The sequence below is a fragment of the Mustela erminea genome, chromosome X (assembly GCF_009829155.1).
Source record: "Mustela erminea isolate mMusErm1 chromosome X, mMusErm1.Pri, whole genome shotgun sequence".
Lineage (NCBI taxonomy): Eukaryota > Metazoa > Chordata > Mammalia > Carnivora > Mustelidae > Mustela > Mustela erminea.
Genome location: NC_045635.1, coordinates 45,564,146 through 45,588,143, shown reverse-complemented (window position 1 = coordinate 45,588,143; position 23,998 = coordinate 45,564,146). Strand labels below are relative to the sequence as shown.

Genomic DNA, 23,998 nt, shown 5'->3' with positions numbered 1-23,998 from the left:
CATGTTGTTTCCTGTTTTGTTAATTTTGGCCATTCTAACTGGTGTAAGGTGATATCTCAATGTGGTTTTAATTTGAATCTCCCTGAGGGCTAGTGATGATGAACATTTTTTCATGTGTCTGATAGCCATTTGTATGTCTTGATTAGAGAAGTGTCTGTTCATATCTTCTGCCCATTTTTTGATACGTTTGCCTGTTTCGTGTGTGTTGAGTTTGAGGAGTTCATTATAGATCCTGGATATCAACCTTTTGTCTGTACTGTCATTTGCAAATATCTTCTCCCATTCCGTGGGTTGCCTCTTTGTTTTTTTGACTGTTTCCTTTGCTGTGAAGAAGATTTTGATTTTGATGAAGTCCCAAAAGTTTATTTTTGCTTTTGTTTCCTTTGCCTTTGGAGACATATCTTGAGCATTTTTCAGAGAGCTAGTGCAAATAATCCTAGAATTTGTATGGAACCACAAAAGACCCCGAAGAGCCAAAGTAATCCTGAAAAAGAGCAAAGCTGGAGGCATCATGATTCTGGACTTCAAGCTATACTTCAAAGCTGTAGTTATCAAGACAGTATAGTAGTGGCACAGAAACAGACCCATAGATGAATGAACAGGATAGAAAACCCAGAAATGGATCCACAGCTATACAGTCAACTAATCTTCAACAAAGCAGGGAAGAATATCCAATATAAAAAAAAGACAGTCTCTTCAACAAATGGTGTTGGGAAAACACCACAATAACACAAAAATAAACTCAAAATGGATGAAAGAACTAAATGTGAGACAGGAATCCATCAAAATCCTCAAGGAGAACACACGCAGCAACCTCTTTGGCCTTGGCTGTAGTAACTTCTTACTAGACGCCTCTCTGGAGGCAAGGGAAACAAAAGCAAAAATGAACTGTTGGGCATTCATAAAGATAAAAATCTTCTGCACAGCAAAGGAAATAATGAACAAAGTGAAAACCAGTCTACAGAAGGTGGCTGATTCTTGCAGAAGGGAGAAGATTCTTGCAAATGACCTATGTGAGAAAGGGTTAGTGTTCAGAATTTATGAAGGACTTATGAAACTCAACACCCCAAAGATAAATAATCCAGTTAAGAAATGGGTAGAAGACATGAATAGACATTTCTTTTTCCAACCAAGATATCCAGGTGGTTAACAGACACGTGAAAAGATGCTTAACATCATTCATCACGAGGGAAATACAAATCAAAACCACGATGAGATACCACCTCACACCTTTCAGAATGGATGAAATTAACAACACAAGAAACAACAGGCGTTGGTGAGGATGTGGAGAAAGGGGAATCCTTTTGCACTGTTGGTGGGAATGCAAACTGGTATAGCCACTCTGGAGAACAGTATGGAGGTTCCACAAAATTTAAAAAGTTGGGATGCAGCAATTGCACTACTAGGTATTTACTGAAAGGATACAAAAATATAGATTTGAAGAGGTATTTGCACTCTGATGTTTATATCAGCATTATCAATAGCCAAACTATGGAAAGAGCCAAAATGTCCATCAAGAGATATATGGATAAAGATGATGTGGTATATGTAATTATAATGGAATATGACTCAGCCATCAGAATGAATGAAATCTTGCCATTTGCAACGATGTGGATGGAGCTAAAGCATTTGATGTTAAGCGAAATAAGTAATTTGGAAAAAGAGAAATACTGTATGATTTTACTCATATGTGGAATTTAAGAAACAAAACAGATGAACATATGGGAAGGGTGAAAAAAGAGGGAAACCATAAAAGACTCCTTACTACTGAGAACAAATAGGGTTGACAGAAGGAAGTGGGTGGGGGATAGGCCAAATGCGTGATAGGTGTTAAGGATTCACAGACCTGTACCCCTGGGGATAAAAATATATGTTTATAAAAAATAAAAAATTAAAAAAAAGGAGTGTAGTTGTTAGGATGAGTATTATATGTAATTGATGGATCACTAAACTCTACTCCTAAAACCAATATTATACTAAATGCTAACTAACAAAGATTTAAATAAAAATTTGAAAAAGAAAAGCATACTACATCAACCTTTCACAGCAAAAATAAAAAAAAATTAACCAAAGTGGCAAAAGACTTTACATTGCAAATCATATCACTGATTAAGGAAATTATAAAGACTAATGTGTTGACCTTGAATAAGATACTTTCTTTTATTCTGGTATTTCCTTAATAAAATGGAAATAACAGAATGGATAGATATTTTTTAATGAAAAGGGGCTATTCTGATTACAGCTGACCTGAGAACATGGGTTTGAACTATGTGGGTTCACTTATATAGCAGATTTTAAAAAAGCATTTATTTATTTGAGAGAGAAAGAGAGAGAGAGAGAGAGAGAAAGAGAGCATGAGCAGGGGGAAGAGAGCAGAGGGAGAATCAGACTCCCTGCAGAGCAGGGAGCCCAATGAAGGGTGCAATCCCAGGAAACCTGGGATCATGACCTGAGCCAAATGAAGGAAGATGCTTAACCAACCGAGCCACCCAGGGACCCCGATTTTTTTGATAATACAGTAATGTGAATATATTTTCTCTTCTTTATGATTTCCTTAATAACATTTTCCCTCTAGATTACTTTATTCTAAGAATACAGTATATAATACATAAGAATAAATAATATGTGTTGACTGTTTTACTAGTTAGGATTCCAGCCAGAGGTAGTCTATTAATAGCTTAACTTTTTAAAATTTCTTTTCAGTGTAACAGTATTCATTGAATAGCTTAATTTTTGAAATAAAAAACAATCTAGAGAAAACTTGTAGAATTAAGTCATATTTAGCAAGGTTGCTGGAAAGAATATCAATATACAGATATATTTGTGTTTACTAGTTCAACAGAATATAGAATTTCAAAAAGTAATATTAATTTTAATAGCATCAAGTATTTATAAGTTTAATACAAGATTTACACATTTTTTTGATGACAGTTTAAAACTTTATTAAGAGAATTTAATTGTCATATATCTAACAAAGAACAGTTTGCAGGGTTTCAGCTTGTCTTTGCTTAAATCTTTGGTTGCCCTTCACCTGTAAGACAAAATAACAGTTGGGAACATTACTTAGTAGAATTTTACTCATATGACATTAATATTATGCAAAAGACATGACAGTTTTTGTTTTATAAGGTAGACTTCCAAACATATTTTACTGATGTATTTTAAACACACCACTCTTTCTATTGGTATAAGGAAACATAAAGGTTGCTCATGTTCAGAACATATTAAATGAAATGAATCTATCAAAAGGTAGTTATAAGTTAGGAGAAGGGAGTTGGGGGAAATTGGAAGGGGAGGTGAACCACGAGAGACTATGGACTCCGAAAAACATTCTGAGGGATTTGAAGTGGTGGGGGGAGTGGGGGGTTGGGGGAACCAGGTGGTGGGTATTGGAGAGGGCACGGATTGCATGGAGCACTGGGTGTGGTACAAAAACAATGAATACTGTTATGCTGAAAATAAATTAAAAAATGATTTAAAAAAAATGAAGGCAAAAACTCTGTGCACTTTTACTTATAAATCCAAATAACACACAAATCAACTTTGAAATAAAAGAAATTTATAAATCAGTATTATTTAAATAGAACAACTTGAAAAATATTCTGAATATAAGATATTAACACAGTAATGTCACATTTGTTACTGCTTGAGTAAATAGAAATTCCAGTACTATGATTGTTTTTTCTTTATTATGCAGAAGTGTAAAAATATTTCTTTGGTTTACTTTAGTGCTAATGTGAATGGTTAATATAGACCACATTTTCTCTATGCATTTGTCTGTTGAAGGACATCTCAGCTCCTTCCACAATTTGGCTCTTGTGGACACGGCTGCTATGAACATTTGTATACAATAGAATATCACTCAGCCATCAGAAAGGATGAATACCCATGTTTTGCATCAACATGGATGGGACTGGAGGAGATATTGCTGAGTGAAGTAAGTCAAGCAGAGAAAGTAAATTATCATGTGGTTTCACTTACTTGTGGAACATAAGAAATAACATGGAGGACAACAGGAGAAGAAAAGGAAAAGTGAATTGAGGCAAATTGGAGGGGGAGATGAACCATGAAAGACTGCAGACCCTGAGAAACAATCTGAGGGTTTTAGAGGTGGGGGGGTAGGAGGATGGGCGAGCCTGGTGGTGGGTATTAAGGAGGGCATGTATTGCATGGAGCACTGGGTGTTGTACATAAACAATGGATCTTGGAACACTGCATCAAAAACTAATGATGCATTTTATGGTGACTAACAACACAATAAAAAAAAGAAAAAAATAATATGAGTGGTTAAATAGGATAACCATTTGTCCCCATTTCCACCTATAGCCCTAGTGTGATTATGAATGTCTTTTCTCACACTTGACAGTGTGGTTTGTATAATAAATTATATAATCACACTAGTTTTGAGTCATTGCCTTCACTTCTGATAGGAAAATGTGACACTCATATATACTGTGTCTTAGAACATGGTAAAAAAAAAAAAAGAAAGGAAGAAATGAACGGAGACAGGGAGGGAGAAGAAAAGGAGAATAAGGGGGATAAAAATATACCTAGAAAAGTCAGACATTTTTTTCTAAAAGTCCTTTTTCAAACCTTTATTAAGGAATAATTCACAAATATTATTGTATATATTTGAAGTGTACAACATGATGATTTTTTCCACATTTACATTATAGTGTGACTAACAGATAAATGTAAGTAGTTAACACATCTATCACTTCATGTAGTTAATTTTTTTTTTGTGGTAAGAATTCTTAAGATGTCTTCTGATCACCTTTCAAGTACACAATAAAAGTAAATAATTTTGAGGAACAACTCAGACAAATTTCACAAGTTTTCCTATGGTCTTTGTGATGTTTACATAATTAGGTGCCACTGGGAATTATTAAATATGTTTTCCTAGTATATAAACCATTTCATCCATATTTTGAAAACATTAGAGTTCAAAAATGTGTTCACTTTCAATTACATAAAATACTCAATATCAATGTCTTGTTCATTTTTAATATTATGTACACTTCAGTGTATATGTTTGGGCTTTTTCCATTTTCCTCAAGATTATGTACACTAGTGGATACTCTTCATAAGTATTTTTAAAAAGAGCAATCTTTTCAATTTATTAGTTGTATTTTCTATTTACTAATGATTCACACCTTTTATTAAGTACCTCTTTCTTTTTCCATTAGGATTATTGTGTTGCTCTTTCTTCCCTTACCTTTTACATTGGATGGTTATGCAATGTATTGTCTATTTAAAAACATGCATTTAGAGAGACGGATTTTTAAACCTTGGAGTGAGGTTCTGACTACCTAAGGCTGCTGCTGTGCAGAGACCCTGGGTGAAGCCACCGTCACCATGTCTGACCAGGAAGCAATACCTAACACTGAGCACTTGGGGCATAAGAAGGAAGGAGAATACATTAAACTCAAAGTCACTGGACAGGATAGCAGTGAGATTCACTTCAAGGTGAAAATGACAACACATCTCAAGAAACTCAAAGAATCATACTGTTAAAGATGGGGAGTGCCAATGAATATAATATGATAATCACACTCTAAAAGAACTGGGAATGGAGGAAGAAGATATGATTGAAGTTTATCAGGAGCAAACCGGGGGTCATTCAAAGATTGAGTTATTACTTTTTTTTTTCTTTACCTTCAATCCTTTTTTATTTTTAAAAACAGTTCTTTTGTAATGTGGTGTTCAAAACAGAATTGAAAACTGGCACCCCATCTCTTTAAAACATCTGCCTATTATTCATTTCACTTGTTTTCATTGTGCTGATTTCTGGTGATCAAAATCTCAGCCCCCTTCATATTGTCCTTCCCTTTTTATTTTTATTTATTTATTTATTTAGATTTTATTTATTTATCAGAGAGAGAGGGCGAGAGAGCAAGCACAGGCAGACAGAATGGCAGGCAGAGGCAGAGGGAGAAGCAGGCTTCCTGCGGAGCAAGGAGCCCGATGCGGGACTCAATCCCAGGATGCTGGGATCATGACCTGAGCCGAAGGCAGCTGCTTAACCAACTGAGCCACCCAGGCGTCCCTGTCCTTCCCTTTTTAAAAATAACATGTGCACCTGTTTTTATGCCAGTACCATGCTGACTTGGTGATCACAGCTTTGTAGTAGAGATTGAAATCAGGTAACGTGATGCCCTCAGTTTTATTTTTGTTTTTCAACATTTCCTTAGCGATTCGGGGTCTCTTCTGATTCCATACAAATTTTTGGATTATTTGCTCCAGCTCTTTGAAGAATACCGGTGGAATTTTGATCGGAATGGCATTAAAAGTACACATTGCTCTAGGCAGTATAGACATTTTAACAATGTTTATTCTTCCGATTAAAGAGCATGGAATGGTCTTCCATATTTTTGTGTCTTCTTCAGTTTCTTTCATGAGTGTTCTGTAGTTTCTCGAGTACAGATCCTTTACCTCTTTGGTTAGGTTTATTCCCAGGTATCTTATGGTTCTTGGTGCTATAGTAAATGGAATTGATTCTCTAATTTCCATTTCTGTATTTTCATTCTTAGTGTATAAGAAAGCCACTGATTTCTGTACATTGACTTTGTATCCTGCCACGTTGCTGAATTGCTGTATGAGTTCTAGTAGTTTGGGGGTGGAGTCTTTTGGGTTTTCCATATAAAGAATAATGTCATCTGCGAAGAGAGAGAGTTTGACTTCATTGACCAGTGGAACAGAGTAGAGAGCCCAGATATGGACCCTCAACTCTATGATCAAATAATCTTCGACAAAACAGGAAAAAATATACAGTGGAAAAAATACATTCTCTTCAATAAATGGTGCTGGGAAAACTGGACAGGTATATGTAGAAGAATGAAACTTGACTATTCTCTTACAGCGTACACAAAGATAAACTCAAAATGGATAAAAGACCTCAATGTGAGACAGGAATCCATCAGAATCCTAGAGGAGAACATAGGCAGTAATCTCTACGATATCAGCCACAGCAACTTCTTTCAAGCTATGTCTCCAAAGGCAAAGGAAACAAAAGCCAAAATAAACTTCTGGGACTTCATCAAAATCAAAAGCTTCTTCACAGCCAAGGAAACAGTCAAGAAAACAAAGAGGCAACCCACGGAATGGGAGAAGATATTTGCAAGTGACAGTACAGACAAAAAGTTGATATCCAGGATCTATAAAGAACTTCTCAAACTCAACACACACAAAACAGACAATCATATCAAAAAATGGGCAGAAGATATGAACGGACACTTCTCCAATGAAGACATACAAATGGCTATCAGACACATGAAAAAATGTTCATCATCACTAGCCCTCAGGGAGATTCAAATTAAAACCACATTGAGATATCACCTTACACCAGTTAGAATGGCCAAAATTAACAAGACAGGAAACAACATGTGTTGGAGAGGATGTGGAGAAAGGGGAACCCTCTTCCACTGTTGGTGGGAATGCAAGTTGGTGCAGCCTCTTTGGAGAACAGTGTGGAGATTCCTCAAGAAATTAAAAACAGAACTTCCCTATGACCCTGCCATTGTACTCCTGGGTATTTACCCCAAAGATACAGATGTAGTGAAAAGAAGGGCCATCTGTACCCCAATGTTTATAGCAGCAATGGCTACAGTCGCCAAACTGTGGAAAGAACCAAGATGCCCTTCAACGGACGAATGGATAAGGAAGATGTGGTCCATATACACTATGGAGTACTATGCTTCCATCAGAAAAGATGAATACCCAACTTTTGTAGCAACATGGACGGGACTGGAAGAGATTATGCTGAGTGAAATAAGTCAAGAAGAGAGAGTCAATTATCATATGGTATCACTTATTTGTGGAGCATAACAAATAGCATGGTGGACATGGGGAGTTAGGAGAAGGGAGTTGGGGTAAATTGGAAGGGGAGGTGAACCATGAGGGACTATGGACTCTGAAAAACAATCTGAGGGGTTTGAAGTGGTGTGAGGGTGTGGGAGGTTGGGGGAACCAGGTGGTGGGTATTAGAGAGGGCATGGATTGCATGGAGCACTGGGTGTGGCACAAAAAACAATGAATACTGTTATGCTGAAAATAAAAAAAAATAAATAAAAAGAATTACATTTGTGCACAGAGAGGCCACCTTTTCCAGGACTACGCATTTTCAGGCTTGTGATAAATAAGATTGACCAATGTGAATGTTCATGATGACTTTCCAATTGGACCTGAAGTTCTAGCATGTGGTAGCTTCACTCCTGGACTATGACTTTCAGTGGGAGATGGAAGTTTCTCAGAGAACTAAACTGTGGAAAAATGAGCTTTCCTTAACTTGAAGAAACTTTTAAAATTTGAGGGTCTGGACCAAAAGAAGAGAAATATCAGGCTGAAGTCAAGATGACAGAGATGGTGAGAGTAATGACTAACTCCAAAGATGGCTTCACTGAAGAGAAAGCATTCTAAGATAAAAGAAAAGTCTTGTCAGAAGTTCTCAGCAAAGTTATAATTTTCATTAGCAGTTAACAAAGTTACTCATACAGAAGTGTATTCAGCAGAATGCGACTCTTTTGGATTTTATTTGTACTTTTTGGGCTGGTATATGTTTTTAAAAAAAGTTTATTTATTTATTTTCAGCATAACAGTATTCATTGTTTTTTGTGCCACACCCAGTGCTCCATGCAATCCGTGCCCTCTATAAGACCCATCACCTCGTACCCCAACCTCCCACCCCTCCGCCACTTCAAACCCCTCAGATTGTTTTTCAGAGTCCATAGTCTTTCATGATTCACCTCCCCTTCCAATTTACCCCAACTCCCTTCTCCTCTCTAACTCCCCATGTCCTCCATGCTATTTGTTATGCTCCACAAATAAGTGAAACCATATGATAATTGACTCTCTCTGCTTGACTTATTTCACTCAGCATAATCTCTTCCAGTCCCGTCCATGTTGCTACAAAAGTTGGGTAGTCATCCTTTCTGATGGAGGCATAATACTCCATAGTGTATATGGACCACATATTCCTTATCCATTCATCTGTTGAAGGGCATCTTGCTTCTTTCCACAGTTTGGCGACCGTGGCCATTGCTGCTATAAACATTGGGGTACAGATGGCCCTTCTTTTCACTACATCTGTATCTTTGGGGTAAATACCCAGGAGTGCAATGGCAGGGTCATAGGGAAGTCCTATTTCTAATTTCTTGAGGAATCTCCACACTGTTCTCTAAAGAGGCTGCACCAACTTGTATTCCCACCAACAGTGGAAGAGGGTTCCCCTTTCTCCACATCCCCTCCAACACATGTTGTTTCCTGTCTTGCTGATTTTGGCCATTCGAACTGGTGTAAGGTGATATCTCAATGTGATTTTAATTTAAATCTCCCTGATGGCTAGTGATGATGAACATTTTTTCATGTGTCTGATAGCCATTTGTATGTCTTCATTGGAGAAGTGTCTGTTCATATCTTCTGCCCATTTTTTGATATGATTGTCTGTTTTGTGTGTGTTGAGTTTGAGGAGTTCTTTATAGATCCTGGATATCAACCTTTTGTCTGTACTGTCATTTGCAAATATCTTCTCCCATTCCCTGGGTTGTCTCTTTGTTTTCTTGACTGTTTGCTTGGCTGTGCAGAAGCTTTTGACTTTGATGAAGTCCCAAAAGTTTATTTTCTCTTTTGTTTCCTCTGCCTTTGGAGACATAGCTTGAAAGAAGTTGCTGTGGCTGATATCGTAGAGATTACTGCCTATGTTCTCCTCTAGGATTCTGATGGATTCCTGTCTCACGTTGAGGTCTTTTATCCATTTTGAGTTTATCTTTGTGTACGGTGTAAGAGAATGGTCGAGTTTCATTATTCTACATATAGCTGCCCAGTTTTCCCAGCATCATTTATTGAAAAGAATGTCTTTTTTCCACCGTATATTTTTTTCTGTTTTGTCGAAGATTATTTGACCATAGAGTTGAGGGTCCATATCTGGGCTCTCTACTCTGTTCCACTGGTCTATGTGTCTGTTTTTATGCCAGTACCATGCTGTCCTGGTGATCACAGGTTTTTAGTAAGGCTTGAAATCAGGTAACGTGATGCCCCCATTTTATTTTTGTTTTTCAACATTTCCTTAGCGATTTGGGGTCTCTTCTGATTCCATACAAATTTTAGGATTATTTGCTCTAGCTCTTTGAAGAATACCAGTGGAATCTCGATCGGAATAGCATTATAAGTATAGATTGCTCTAGGCAGTATAGACATTTTAACAATGTTTATTCTTCCAATCCAAGAGCATGGAATGGTCTTCCATCTTTTTGTGTCTTCTTCAATTTCTTTCATAAGTGTTCTGTAGTTCCTGGAGTACAGATCCTTTACCTCTTTGGTTAGGTTTATTCCCAGGTATCTTATGGTTCTTGGTGCTATAGTAAATGGAATTGATTCTCTAATTTCCCTTTCTGTGTTTTCATTGTTAGTGTATAAGACAGCCACTGATTTCTGTACATTGACTTTGTATCCTGTCACGTTGCTGAATTGCTGTATGAGTTCTAGTAGTTGGGGAATGGAGTCTTTTGGATTTTCCATATAAAGAATCATGTCATCTGCAAACGAGAGAGTTTGACTTCTCATTACCAATTTGGATACGTTTTATTTCTCTTTGTTGTCTGATTGCTGTTGCTAGGACTTCTAATACTATGTTGAACAAGAGTGGTGAGAATGGGCATTCTTTCGTGTTCCTGATCTCAACGGGAAGGACGCAAGCTTTTTCCCATTGAGGTTGATATTTGCTGTGGGTCTTTCATAGATAGTTTTGATGAAGTCAGGAATGTTCCCTCTATCCCTATACTTTGGAGCGTTTTAATCAGGAACGGATGCTGTATTTTGTCAAATGCTTTTTCTGCATCAATTGAGAGGACTCAAACACCTGGAAGCTAAAGACCACCTTGCTTAAGAATTCTTGGATCAACCAGGAGATCAAGGAAGAACTGAAACAATTCATGGACACCAATGACAATGAGGAAACTTCCATCCAAAACCTATGGGATACAGCAAAGGCGGTCCTAAGGGGGAAATACATAGCCATCCAAGCCTCCCTCAAAAAAAAAATTGAAAAATCCAGAACACAGCAGCTGTCTCTACACCTTAAATAACTGGAGAATCAACAACAAATCAAACCAACTCCACACATAAGAAGGGAAATAATCAAGATTAGAGCTGAGATCGATGAGGTAGAAATTGGAGATACAGTAGAACATATCAATGAAACTAGAAGCTGGTTTTTTGAAAGAATCAATAAGATCAATAAACCATTGGTGACACTAATCCAAAAGAAAAGAGAGAAAGCTCAAATTCATAAAATTATGAATGAAAAGGGAGAGATCAAAACGAACACCAAGGAAGTAGAAATAGTCATCAGAAGTTATTATCAACAGTTATATGCCAATAAGCTAAGCAACCTAGATGAAATGGATGCATTCCTGGAAAACTATAAACTCCCAAAATTGAATCAGGAAGAAATTGACAACCTGAATAGACCCATATCTAGTAACGAGATTGGAGCGGTGATCAAAAACCTCCCAAAAAACAAGAGCCCAGGACCTGATGGATTCCCTGGAGAATTCTACCAAACTTTCAAAGAAGCAATAACACCTATTCTCCTGAAGCTGTTTCAAAAAATTGAAGCAGAAGGAAAACTTTCTGACTCTTTCTATGAAGCCAGCATTACCCTGATCCCCAAACCAGGCAAAGACCCTATCGAAAAGGAGAATTTCAGACCAATATCACTGATGAATATGAATGCTAAGATTCTCAACAAGATCCTAGCAAACAGGATCCAACAGCACATTAAAAAGATTATCCACCGGGGCGCGTGGGTGGCTCAGTGGGTTAAGCCGCTGCCTTTGGCTCAGGTCATGATCTCAGGGTCCTGGGATCGAGTCCCGCATCGGGCTCTCTGCTCATCAGGGAGCCTGCTTCCTCCTCTCTCTCTCTGCCTGCCTCTCTGCCTACTTGTGATCTCTCTCTGTCAAATAAATAAATAAAATCTAAAAAAAAAAACAAAAGATTATCCACCATGACCAGGTGGGATTCATCCCTGAGCTACAAGGATGGTTTAACATTCGTAAATCAATCAATGTGATAGAACAAATTAATAAGAGAAGAGAGAAGAACCACGTGGAATGGGTTTTTTTTTTTTTAAAGATTTTATTTATTCATTTGACACAGAGAGATCACAAGTAGGCAGAGAGGCAGGCAGAGAGAGAGAGAGGAGGAAGCACGCTCCCCGCGGAGCAGAGAACCCGATGCGGGACTCGATCCCAGGACCCTGAGATCATGACCTGAGCCGAAGGCAGCGGCTTAACCCACTGAGCCACCCAGGCGCCCTGGAATGGGTTTTAAATGGACATTTTACCAGCTTCTCTAAATGAAACAAAATATTTGTAAAAACCATGAACACATACACACACACACACACACACGCATTTAAAGGCTGTGATCCGGCAGGATACAAAATCAATGTACAGAAATCAGTTTCTTCCTTATATACTAACAATGAAAATATAGAAATGGAAATTAGAGAATCTATTCTATTTACTATAGCACTAAGAACTATGAGATACCTGGGAATAAACCTAACCAAAGAGGTAAAGGGTCTGTACTCGAGGAACTCCAGAACACTCATGAAAGAAATTGAAGAAGATACAAAAAGATGGAAGACCATTCCATGCTCTTGGATCGGAAGAATAAACATTGTTAAAATGTCTATACTGCCTAGAGCAATCTATACTTTTAATGCCATTCCGATCAAAATTCCACCGGTATTCTTCAAAGAGTTGGAGCAAATAATCCAAAAATTTGTATGGAATCAGAAGAGACCCTGAATCACTAAGGAAATGTTGAAAAAGAAAAGCAAAACTGGGGGCATCATGTTGCCTTATTTCAAGCTTTACTACAAAGCTGTGATCACTAAGACAGCATGGTACTGGCACAAAAACAGACACATAGACCAGTGGAGCAGAGTAGAGAGCCCAGATATTGACCCTCAACTCTATGGTCAACTAATCTTTGACAAAGCAGGAAAAAATATACAGTGGAAAAAAGACAGTCTCTTCAAAAATGGTGCTGGGAAACTGGACAGTTTTGTGTGGAAGAATGAAACTTGAACATTCTCTTACACCATATACAAAGATAAACTTGAAATGGATAAAAGACCTCAGTGTGAGGCAGGAATCTATCAAAATCCTAGAGAACATAGGCAGTAACCTCTTCAACATTGGCCACAGCAACTTCTTTCAAGATATTTTTCCAAAGGTAAGGAAACAAAAGCAGAAATGAACGTTGGGCCTTCATCAAGGTCAAAAGCTTCTGCATAGCAAAGGAAACAGTCAACAAAACAAAGAGGCAACCCATTGAGTGGGAGAAGATATCCACAAATGACACTACAGACAAAGGACTGATATCCAAGATCTGTAAAGAACTCCTCAAACTCAACACTCAAAAAACAGATAATCACGTCAAAAAATGGGCAGAAGACATGAATAGACACTTCTCTGAAGAAGACATACAAATGGCTCACAGATATATGAAAAACATTTTCATCATCATTAGCCATCAGGGAGATTTAAATCAAATCAAAACCACATTGAGATACCACCAGTTCGAATGGCCAAAATTAACAAGACAGGAAACAACGTGTGTTGAAGAGAATGTGGAGAAAGGGGAACCCTCTTACACTGTTGGTGGGAATGCAAGTTGGTGCAGCCTCTTTGGAGAACAGTGTGGAGATTCCTTAAGAAATTAAAAATAGAGCTACCCCATGACCCTGCAATTGTACTTCTGGGTATTTACCCCAAAGATACAGATGTAGTGAAAAGAAGGGCCATCTGTACCCCAATGTTTATAGCAGCAATGGTCACAATCACCAAACTGTGGAAAGAACCAAGATGCCCTTCAACGGATGAATGGATAAAGAAGCTGCGGTCCACATATACAGTGGAGTATTATGCCTCCGTCAGAAAGGATGAATTTCCAACTTTTGTATCAACGTGGATGGGACTGGAGGAGATTATGCTGAGTGAAATAAGTCAAGCAGAGAGAGTCAATTATCATATGGTTTCACTTACTTGTGGAGCATAAGGAATAACACGGAAGACATTGGGAGATGGAGAGAAGAAGTGAGTTGGGGGGAAATCGGAGGGGGAGACAAACTATGAGAGACAGTTGACTCTGAGAAACAAACAGGGTTTTGGAAGGGGGTGTGGGGTGAGGCTGGTGGTGGATATTATGGAGGGCACATATTACATTGAGCACTGGGTGTGGTGGATAAAGAATAAATTTTGGAACAGTGAAAATAAAATAAAATAAAATAAAATAAAATAAAATAAAAATAAAAGCTGTGATCCTTCTATGAGTACATTCCAACCATGTAAAACTGGCTCCTGGAAGCACTCTGAAAAATATCCCTTAATGTAAATAGTCTAAAGAAATGTTTCAGCAATTCAGAGCAAACAAGTTTAAGTACACTAGTACAGGATAATTTATTCCCTAAACATCAAGTGCTTCCTTTAAACTCGGAAGCTCTTATGATTAACAGTCAGCAATTTGGAAGATACATGTAAAACATACTTAAGCTGGTTGTTCGAGAATTATTAGGATATTGGTCTTTGGACTTCAAATATTATCAATTTATGTCTGAAGGCAAAAACTTATATGTCGGGGCACCTGGGTGGCTCAGTGGGTTAAAGCCTCTGCCTTCGGCTCAGGTCATGATCCCAGGGTCCTGTGATCGAGCCCCGCATCGGGCTGTCTGCTCCGCGGAGAGCCTGCTTCCTCCTCTCTCTCTCTCTCTGCCTGCCTCTCTGCCTACTTGTGATCTCTGTCTGTCAAATAAATAAATAAAATCTTAAAAAAAAACTTATATGTCATGTTTGTTTGAGATGGTTAGAGGTGATTATATCATAGCATCCACAGCTCAGGAAGGCTGACAGTGGGGACAAGGAGTGTGCTTAGCATAGGTATCTTACAGCTGCCTTGGGAATTAGTGACTATGTGATCTACTTATCAGACACAGAAACTAGAAACTTGACTCTCTCTCCCCATTTTATTTTTAATTTTATTTTTTAAATTTATTTTTTTTAAAGATTTTACTTATTTATTTGACAGACAGATCACAAGTAGGCAGAGAGAGAGGAGGAAGCAGGCTCCTTGCTGAGCAGAAAGCCCGATGCGGGGCTCGATCCCAGGACCCCGGGATCATGACCCGAGCTGAAGGCAGAGGCTTCAACCCACTGAGCCACCCGGGCGCCCCTCTCCCCATTTTATTATTCAGTCATTTGATCCTTCTTTGGAGACAGGACAGAAATGCAATGGTTTTTTTTGAATAGACAGAATAATGCAGAATTTGACAGAATCTAAGAATGTGTATCTAGGAATCTACAAAAACATCAAGCAGAGTATTTATTCATTATCTTAATAGCAATGAAATCTCATTTCAGATAATAAAATTTTACTCAAGATGTTATTCGTAACAAATAAGTAATGTAAAATGGATTATTTTGTTATGCTTTGAACAGAACCACAAAATGGAACAATTAGCATTAAAAAGATTATAGTATATCTGATTTGAATTCACTAATTACTGTAAGTTTGAAGATGGAATTTAGAATTAAGGGTTTCTCCAAGAAGCACACAATTTATGTTAGACCTGCTACTTTATATAAGCTGATATTTATTCCAAATATATTTTGCATTTGTTAAAAAGCAGAAATTATTTTTTAAGCAGAAATTATTTTTAAAAAACTCTGAAAATTATTAGCTGTTAAAGGATACTCAAAAATAAGAAAATATTTTCATGTTTTAATGAAAACAGTGAAATGTTTTCATTTCATTTCATTTCGTTTAACTTAAAAAAAAAAAGATTTCATTTAAAGAGAGAGTGCAAGGGGTACCTGGGTGGCTCAGTGGGTTAAGCCTCTGCCTTCAGCTCAGGTCATGATCTCAGAGTCCTGGGATCAAACCCTACATAGGGATCTCTGCTTAGCAGGGAGCCTGCTTCCCCCTCTCTCTCTGCCTGCCTCTCTGTCTACTTGTGATCACTCTCTCTCTATAAATAAATAAATAAATAACACCTTTGGGGAAAAAAAAGAGAGAGTGCAAGCACTCTAGCGGGGGTTGGGGGGGGTGGGCAGAGGGACACAGAATTCCAAGTAGACTCCACATTGAGCACAGAGCCTGACACAGGGCTTTATCTCATGACTGTGAGATTATAAACTGAGCCCAAATCAGGAGCTGGATGCTTAACCGACTGAGCCACTCAGGCATGCTTGTCTTCATCAACATGGCTTTGATCCAATTTGTTTCTATATCTGGTTGTCTGTAAGTCAGGTAGTCAGGCATTTAGGGTCTAAACTACCTGTCAAAGTATCTCTATATGTGAATTCTCTTCTTAAAGTAACAGTAATATTACATTTATATTATCAAAGATATAATATTCAAGAAAACAGAAGAACATACTTTATGTTCTTAATGGATCACATACCTGCTTCTGGAATTTTAATGGGCTCTAGATTTGGTAAACTCCCCTCACCCCTTCACATCAGGACTATCTTTGCTTTTATCCCCAGTCTTTGACTGAACCAGTTCCTGGAGATCAGCTTTCATTTTAGGCCCTTAGAAAAGAAAGGTTATCAATTTAAGCAGTAAACATAAACTATAAATAAAGAAGTGATAATATTCATTCTTTCAGTTATATGAAATACAAGTGTGTAGGCTAGTGTGGAAAAAAAGTGAGGGAAAGATGGACTTCATATCCTTGCTTTTCTGTATCATGATACTTTATTTCAAATGACAGTCTAAGGATAAACCACACTAAATTTACATTTCCTTCATAGTATATTAAGACTGGGGAGCATCAGCTATCTAAGAAATCTGAAGTCTATACTATAGATAGGATCTTAATTAAAATATAATATCCTAGGACACCTGAGTGGCTCAGTTGGTTAAGCCTCTGACTTCCACTCAGGTCATGAACCCAGGGTGCTGGGACTGAGCCACATTTTTATTTCCTTGCTTAGCAGGGAGTCTACTTCTCCCCCTGCTTGGGCACTCTGCCTTAATTTCTTTCTTTCTTTCTTTCTTTTAAGATTTTATTTATTTATTTGACAGAGATACAGGGAACACAACAGGGATAGTGGGAGAGGGAGAAACAGGATCCCCACCGAGCAGGGAGTCCTATGCGGGGCTCAATCCCAGGATCCTGGGATCACAACCTGAACTGAAGGCAGACACCAAACATCTGAGCTAGCTAGGCACCTCTCCCTCACTCTCTTAAATTTAAAAAATTGTAAAAAATATAATTTATTGAACAATTAGCTGATGGCATTTGTGGGCCCGTCATAAATCCTATCCTACTGAGATCCATCCCCTATTGGGGCAACCTGAAAGTTTTTTTTTTTTGACAAAATTAACTAGTTAGATTTCAATGCAAAGTCCCTTTATGTAACTTAGGATAAAGGAGTCATGTATGGAACAAATTTCCAAAAGAAACAGCAAAACATTAGTGATTAATAGTCCAACTTGTGTCTCACAGTGAGAATAAAGGAAGGAGGGTGGAAAGAAAATAATGGACTTTGTTGAAAGTCATATTGTAGAAATCTCTTAAGAGTGAATTCCTAAAATAATCCATGGCCTGCATGAAGTTAACAATTCACAACAAATATTTGATGAAAATGCTATATTTGAAAGACATTAATTTCTTGTTTCACGATTTTAAGATGCTTTTGATTTTCCTAATCATAAAGGTATTTATTTATTTATTTTTTAAAAATTTTTATTAAAGATTTTGTTTATTTATTTGTCAGACAGAGTGTCGGGGACTGCCTCTGGCCGGGGAAGTCCCCGCCATTACAAGAAGGTGCTTGGCTCACTGCTAGCAAAGTACGCTGCAAGTATACAATGAACTTTCTGGTGAAGCCCGCCTAAAGGAGGACATAGTTATTGGCTGTATCAAATTTAATCAGCATAGTAACAGGACTCTCATTGGCTCTCCCCATTGCTTGACCCCTTATTGGTCACCCTGCTGTATATAAGCTAAGGAAGTTGATTAAATAAACGGAAATGAAGCATTAACACCATACCAGGCTCATTGTCGTCCTTGCGGGCCGAGGGTGACAAATGGTGCTGAGACCGGGAAATATTAAGAAAAATAGAAAAACCTTGCAAGGGAGAAGTCCGCAGGTAAGCGGGGAAGGGACCACGATCAAAGTGGTGGGAATCTTGTACAAGACCGCAATAAGAAGCGGGGCGGCCTTAGAGCCGGGATTTAACAAGTCCGCAATAAGAAGCGGGGCGGCCTTAGAGCCGGGATTTAGTGAGTCCGCAATAAGAAGCGGGGCGGCCTTAGAGCCGGGATTTAATAAGTCCGCAATAAGAAGCGGGGCGGCCTTAGAGCCGGGATTAAGCAGCGAGTATACACGGAACAGACATTAGGTTGGGATTCTAATTATGGGTTCTGGACTGTCAAAGTCGAGGTTAGAGGGTTCCCTAAAGGACCTTCTAAAGGCCAATGGCACGCCATTAAAAACGAAAACTGCTAGGACATTCTTGAATACAGTTGAGACAGTGGCGCCTTGGTTTCTGGACGAGGGCTTGCTAAATATCCCCCAATGGGACCAGTTAGGTGAGGATTTTAAGAAGAGGGATAAAAACAAACCATTGCCGCCGGGAACGTTAGTTATATGGACTCTAGTCAGAGGGTGCCTGGGAGGATATAAGCCGAAATGTGATTCAGTTATTCAGGAGGGCGCTGAGGCACTCGAGGAAGTTAAAGAAGAACGCTCATCTCGTGCTTCGGAAAGGAGTAGTTCTAGCGAAGGGGAAGAAGAAATGTCAGGGGAGGAGCTAGAGTGGAAGTTCAAATTAAAACCAGACCCTCCCTGTTCAGCAGTGACCCCTAGTGCTCCGCCTCCTTACAATCCCCTGGCGGGGGAGATAACATGTAAATGTCATCCCTCTGCTAATGAGGACTGGAAGACCGCATGGAGGGGGGCCAATAGCAGCTCGATTTTCCCAGTTCTAGAGGACCAAAATCATCAACGGTATCACCAGCCCTTGGAATTTAAATTAGTTAAACAATTAAAGGAAGCGGTCATGCAGTATGGCCCTCAGGCAGCATTTACTATTTCTCTAGTGGAGTCCATAGCAGGCATGAATTTAATCCCCGAAGACTGGGGGAATTTAGCAAGGGCAGCCCTCTCTGGAGGGCAATATTTGGTCTGGAAGACAGCATGGCAAGAGCATTCCCAGGATGTTGCACGGCGTAATGCCGCAGCAGGCAATCCACAATGGAATCTGGATATGCTTATGGGCATGGGGCCATACACTGGTAAACAAGACCAACTGCAATACAACCCTGCCGTATACATGCAGATTGCGGCTTCCGCTACCAAAGCATGGAAAACCCTCCAGGGCAGTGGGGACTTGCAGGGTCAACTATCTAAGGTGATACAAGGACCAAATGAAGCATATGCTGATTTTGTTGCAAGATTGATGCAAACAGCTGGGAGAGTATTTGGGGATGTTGACACAGCCATGCCTCTAATTAAACAACTGGCCTATGAGCAAGCCAATAAATGGTGTAAAGAGGACCTTAGGCCATGGAAGGCTAAAGATTTAAGCACCTACATTAAGGTATGCAGGGATATTAACGACAGTGTTATTCAAGGACAAGTACTTGCTTCAGCCATTACTCAAGGCCTTCAGGGCATTCAGCTATCCCAACGTAAGGGCGCTAAAGGAAATTCTGGGGAATGCTACAAATGTGGAGCTCAGGGGCACTTTAAGCGAGAATGTCCTGACAGCAAGGGTCCCCCAACAGTAAAGCAACCTGGCATATGTCCTAGGTGTGGCAAGGGTACACACTGGGCAAATGAATGTCGCTCAGTAAAAGATATTCAAGGTAATCCACTACCCCCAAGGAATTCAAAAAACGGGAAATGGGGCCCATCACCCCAGGGCCCTCAAATGTATGGGGTGCTTCAACAGGTAGCCCGCACGCATTACCCGCCGACGAGCCAAGGCGGGCTACAAAAGGAAGCGCCGGATTGGACATCCGTGCCACCACCAGACTTGTACTAACCCCCGAGATGGGAACCCAGGTGGTGGAATCGGATTTTAAGGGCCCACTGCCTGTGAATACTGTAGGCCTATTATTAGGGCGTAGCTCCACAGCCCTTGCTGGATTAATAGTACACTCCGGAGTAATTGATGCTGATTATACAGGAATAGTCAAAATATTAGTGTCTTCCCCTCGTGGCATTACAGTTATCAGTCCAGGTGATAAAATAGCACAAATTATAGCGTTACCAAGCTGTCATAAACTATTCCCCAACACAGAAAAATCCCGTGGACAGAGGGGTTTTGGCTCCACTGGCCCACCCCTCGCATGTCTACAATCCTCAAGGACAGGCCATCGTGGAACGTGCCCACTTAACCATCAAACAAACTCTTTTAAAACAAAAAGGGGGAATAGGGGACACGTTCCGGTCCCCTAAAGACAAACTAAATACAATTCTATTTATTTTAAATTTTTTGACGCTCGATAAAAACGGTCAAGCAGCAGCTGAAAGACATTCAGCCCGTATGGATTCTTCCCCCAAGCCCTTAGTTCTTTGGAAGGATATCCTTACAGGACAGTGGAAAGGCCCGGATCCTGTATTAATCTGGAGCAGAGGCTCCGTTTGTGTTTTCCCACAGGACAAAGAAGTGCCGATTTGGATTCCAGAGAGATTGGTCCGGAAGGCCCCTGAGAACGAGGATGAGGACAGAGGAAGCCGTGATCCTCCTACTGTCGTGGGGGACTCTGATATTCCTAATTCCCCCGACGGCGACACGTGAATTATGGGCTATTCTGAAGGCTTGGTCCTATCCTTTACCTTTAACTAATTCTTCCTTTATCTTCCCCCAATTCTTCACTAGCTGATATACTGAGTGTTGGTTCTATTGTTCCTTTTTCTGCGCTTTGTGTTACCCCTGTAAAATTCTCTCAATTTAATAAGGCCAGCAATTCCTCCCAACAGCTCTCTTAGTTTTTGCGGGTACTTGGTCTGACGATTTTCAAAATTTCACATGAATCCTTCTGGCTGAGATAAATAGTATGCGTATGCAACCAGCTTCCCTTCCAGAGCTATTTCAAACATTCAGCAATATGTTCCAGTTCACCAAAAATGGACTGATACAATTGGTCATCTTGTCCTCCTCCTTATTGGCATTCTGCTTCTATTCAGAAACGTTCACCAGTGGAGAACATAGCAGCGAGAGCAGAGCAGAGCTATAGCACAAGCCCCTATGTCAGTAGAGGCTGGGACATCTCCCCAGATATGGCTAAGCATGCTAGATCGGTAGTCAAAGACGGGTAAGATCAGTAGAGAAACATACCAACCTAAGACAGGACAGAGATCATCGATATCTTGTGTCTGGTGACGGGTAAGGATGTTTTCTGCTACTGACGACCTAAGACAGGCACGATCTCTGCCATAAAACAAAAAAGGGGGAGATGTCGGGGACTGCCTCTGGCCGGGGAAGTCCCCGCCATTACAAGAAGGTGCTTGGCTCACTGCTAGCAAAGTACGCTGCAAGTATACAATGAACTTTCTGGTGAAGCCCGCCTAAAGGAGGACATAGTTATTGGCTGTGTCAAATTTAATCAGCATAGTAACAGGACTCTCATTGGCTCTCCCCATTGCTTGACCCCTTATTGGTCACCCTGCTGTATATAAGCTAAGGAAGTTGATTAAATAAACGGAAATGAAGCATTAACACCATACCAGGCTCATTGTCGTCCTTGCGGGCCGAGGGCGACAACAGAGATCACAAGTAGGCAGAGAGGCAGGCAGAGAGAGAGAGAGAGAACGAGAGAGAGAGAGAGAGGAGGAAACAGGCTCCCTGCTAAGCAGAGACCCCAATGCGGGGCTCGATCCCAGGACCCTGGAATCATGACCTGAGCCGAAGGCAGAGGCTTTAACCCACTGATCCACCGGCGCCCCCATAAAGGTATTTAAACACATATTTTAAAGCTGCTTAAAAGTCATACTAATATAGTGACCCTAATGCCAGTTTCCTGAATAATGCAGCTCTTATGAAATGTACCATAGGAAATGATTAATCAGATGGTGGCTATCATTCATTGAGCTCTTTTCTGGAATCTCTCTTCTGCTCCACTGAACTGGACTGATTCCTATACTGTAATAAGCTACTTTACAGTAAGACACATTTCAGTAGTAAGCGTTCTATACAGAACCATTCACTTGTTTGTAGAACAACACAAGTGGTAGGAAGAACACAAAACTTTTTAACTATCTTTTTTTAAGATTAAAAAAAATATATTTATTTGAGAGAGAGAGAGAGAAAGAGAGAAAGTGAGAGAGCATGAGAGGAGTGGTCAGAGGGAGAAGCAGACTCCCCACGGAGCTGGAAGCCTGATGTGGGACTCGATTCTGGGGCTCCAGGATCATGAACTGAGGCGAAGGCAGTTGATTAACCAACTGAGCCACCCAGGTGTCCAGAACACAAAACTTTTTTTTTTAATTTTTTATTTTTTATAAACATATATTTTTATCCCCAGGGGTACAGGTCTGTGAATCACCAGGTTTACACACTTCACAGCACTCACCAAAGCACATACCCTCCCCAATGTCCATAATCCCACCCCCTTCTCCCAAACCCCCTCCCCCCAGCAACCCTCAGTTTGTTTTGTGAGATTAAGAGTCACTTATGGTTTGTCTCCCTCCCAATCCCATCTTGTTTCATTGATTCTTCTCCTACCCACTTAAGCCCCCATGTTGCATCACCACTTCCTCATATCAGGGAGATCATATGATAGTTGTCTTTCTCTGCTTGACTTATTTCACTAAGCACGATACGCTCTAGTTCCATCCATGTTGTCGCAAATGGCAAGATTTCATTTCTTTTGATGGCTGCATAGTATTCCATTGTGTATATATACCACCTCTTCTTGATCCATTCATCTGTTGATGGACATCTAGGTTCTTTCCATAGTTTGGCTATTGTGGACATTGCTGCTATAAACATTCGGGTGCATGTGCCCCTTTGGATCACTACATTTGTATCTTTAGGGTAAATACCCAATAGTGCAATTGCTGGGTCATAGGGCAGTTCTATTTTCAACATTTTGAGGAACCTCCATGCTGTTTTCCAGAGTGGCTGCACCAGCTTGCATTCCCACCAACAGTGTAGGAGGGTTCCCCTTTCTCCGCATCCTCACCACATCTGTCATTTCCTGACTTGTTGATTTTAGCCATTCTGACTGGTGTGAGGTGATATCTCATTGTGGTTTTGATTTGTATTTCCCTGATGCCGAGTGATATGGAGCACTTTTTCCATGTGTCTGTTGGCCATCTGGATGTCTTCTTTGAAGAAATGTCTGTTCATGTCTTCTGCCCATTTCTTGATTGGATTATTTGTTCTTTGGGTGTTGAGTTTGCTAAGTTCTTTATAGATTCTGGACACTAGTCCTTTATCTGATATGTCGTTTGCAAATATCTTCTCCCATTCTGTCAGTTGTCTTTTGATTTTGTTAACTGTTTCCTTTGCTGTGCAAAAGCTTTTGATCTTGATGAAATCCCAATAGTTCATTTTTGCCCTTGCTTCCCTTGCCTTGTTGCTGCGGCTGAGGTCGAAGAGGTTGCTGCCTGTGTTCTCCTCAAGGATTTTGATCGATTCCTTTCGCACATTGAGGTCCTTCCTCCATTTTGAGTCTATTTTTGTGTGTGCTGTAAGGAAATGGTCCAATTTCATTTTTCTGCATGTGGCTGTCCAATTTTCCCAGCACCATTTATTGAAGAGGCTGTCTTTTTTCCATTGGACATTCTTTCCTGCTTTGTCGAAGATTAGTTGACTGTAGAGTTGAGGGTCTATTTCTGGGCTCTCTATTCTGTTCCATTGATCTATGTGTCTGTTTTTGTGCCAGTACCATGCTGTCTTGATGATGACAGCTTTGTAATAGAGCTTGAAGTCCGGAATTGTGATGCCACCAACGTTGGCTTTCTTTTTCAAT

The 23,998-nt window shown here is 39.7% G+C and overlaps 1 long non-coding RNA gene and 1 pseudogene across 1 annotated transcript; one reads left to right on the top strand and one right to left on the bottom strand.

The window, feature by feature from the left end:
• Window positions 1-726: 726 nt before the first annotated feature.
• Window positions 727-22,194, bottom strand: LOC116582960. The gene is made up of 3 exons (XR_004282563.1): window positions 22,184-22,194; window positions 13,210-13,214; window positions 727-856 (listed from the first exon to the last, which is right to left on the bottom strand). It is a non-coding gene; the product is annotated as an uncharacterized LOC116582960 (long non-coding RNA).
• On the top strand, window positions 5,301-5,741 carry LOC116582959 (annotated as a pseudogene).
• Window positions 22,195-23,998: the final 1,804 nt, after the last annotated feature.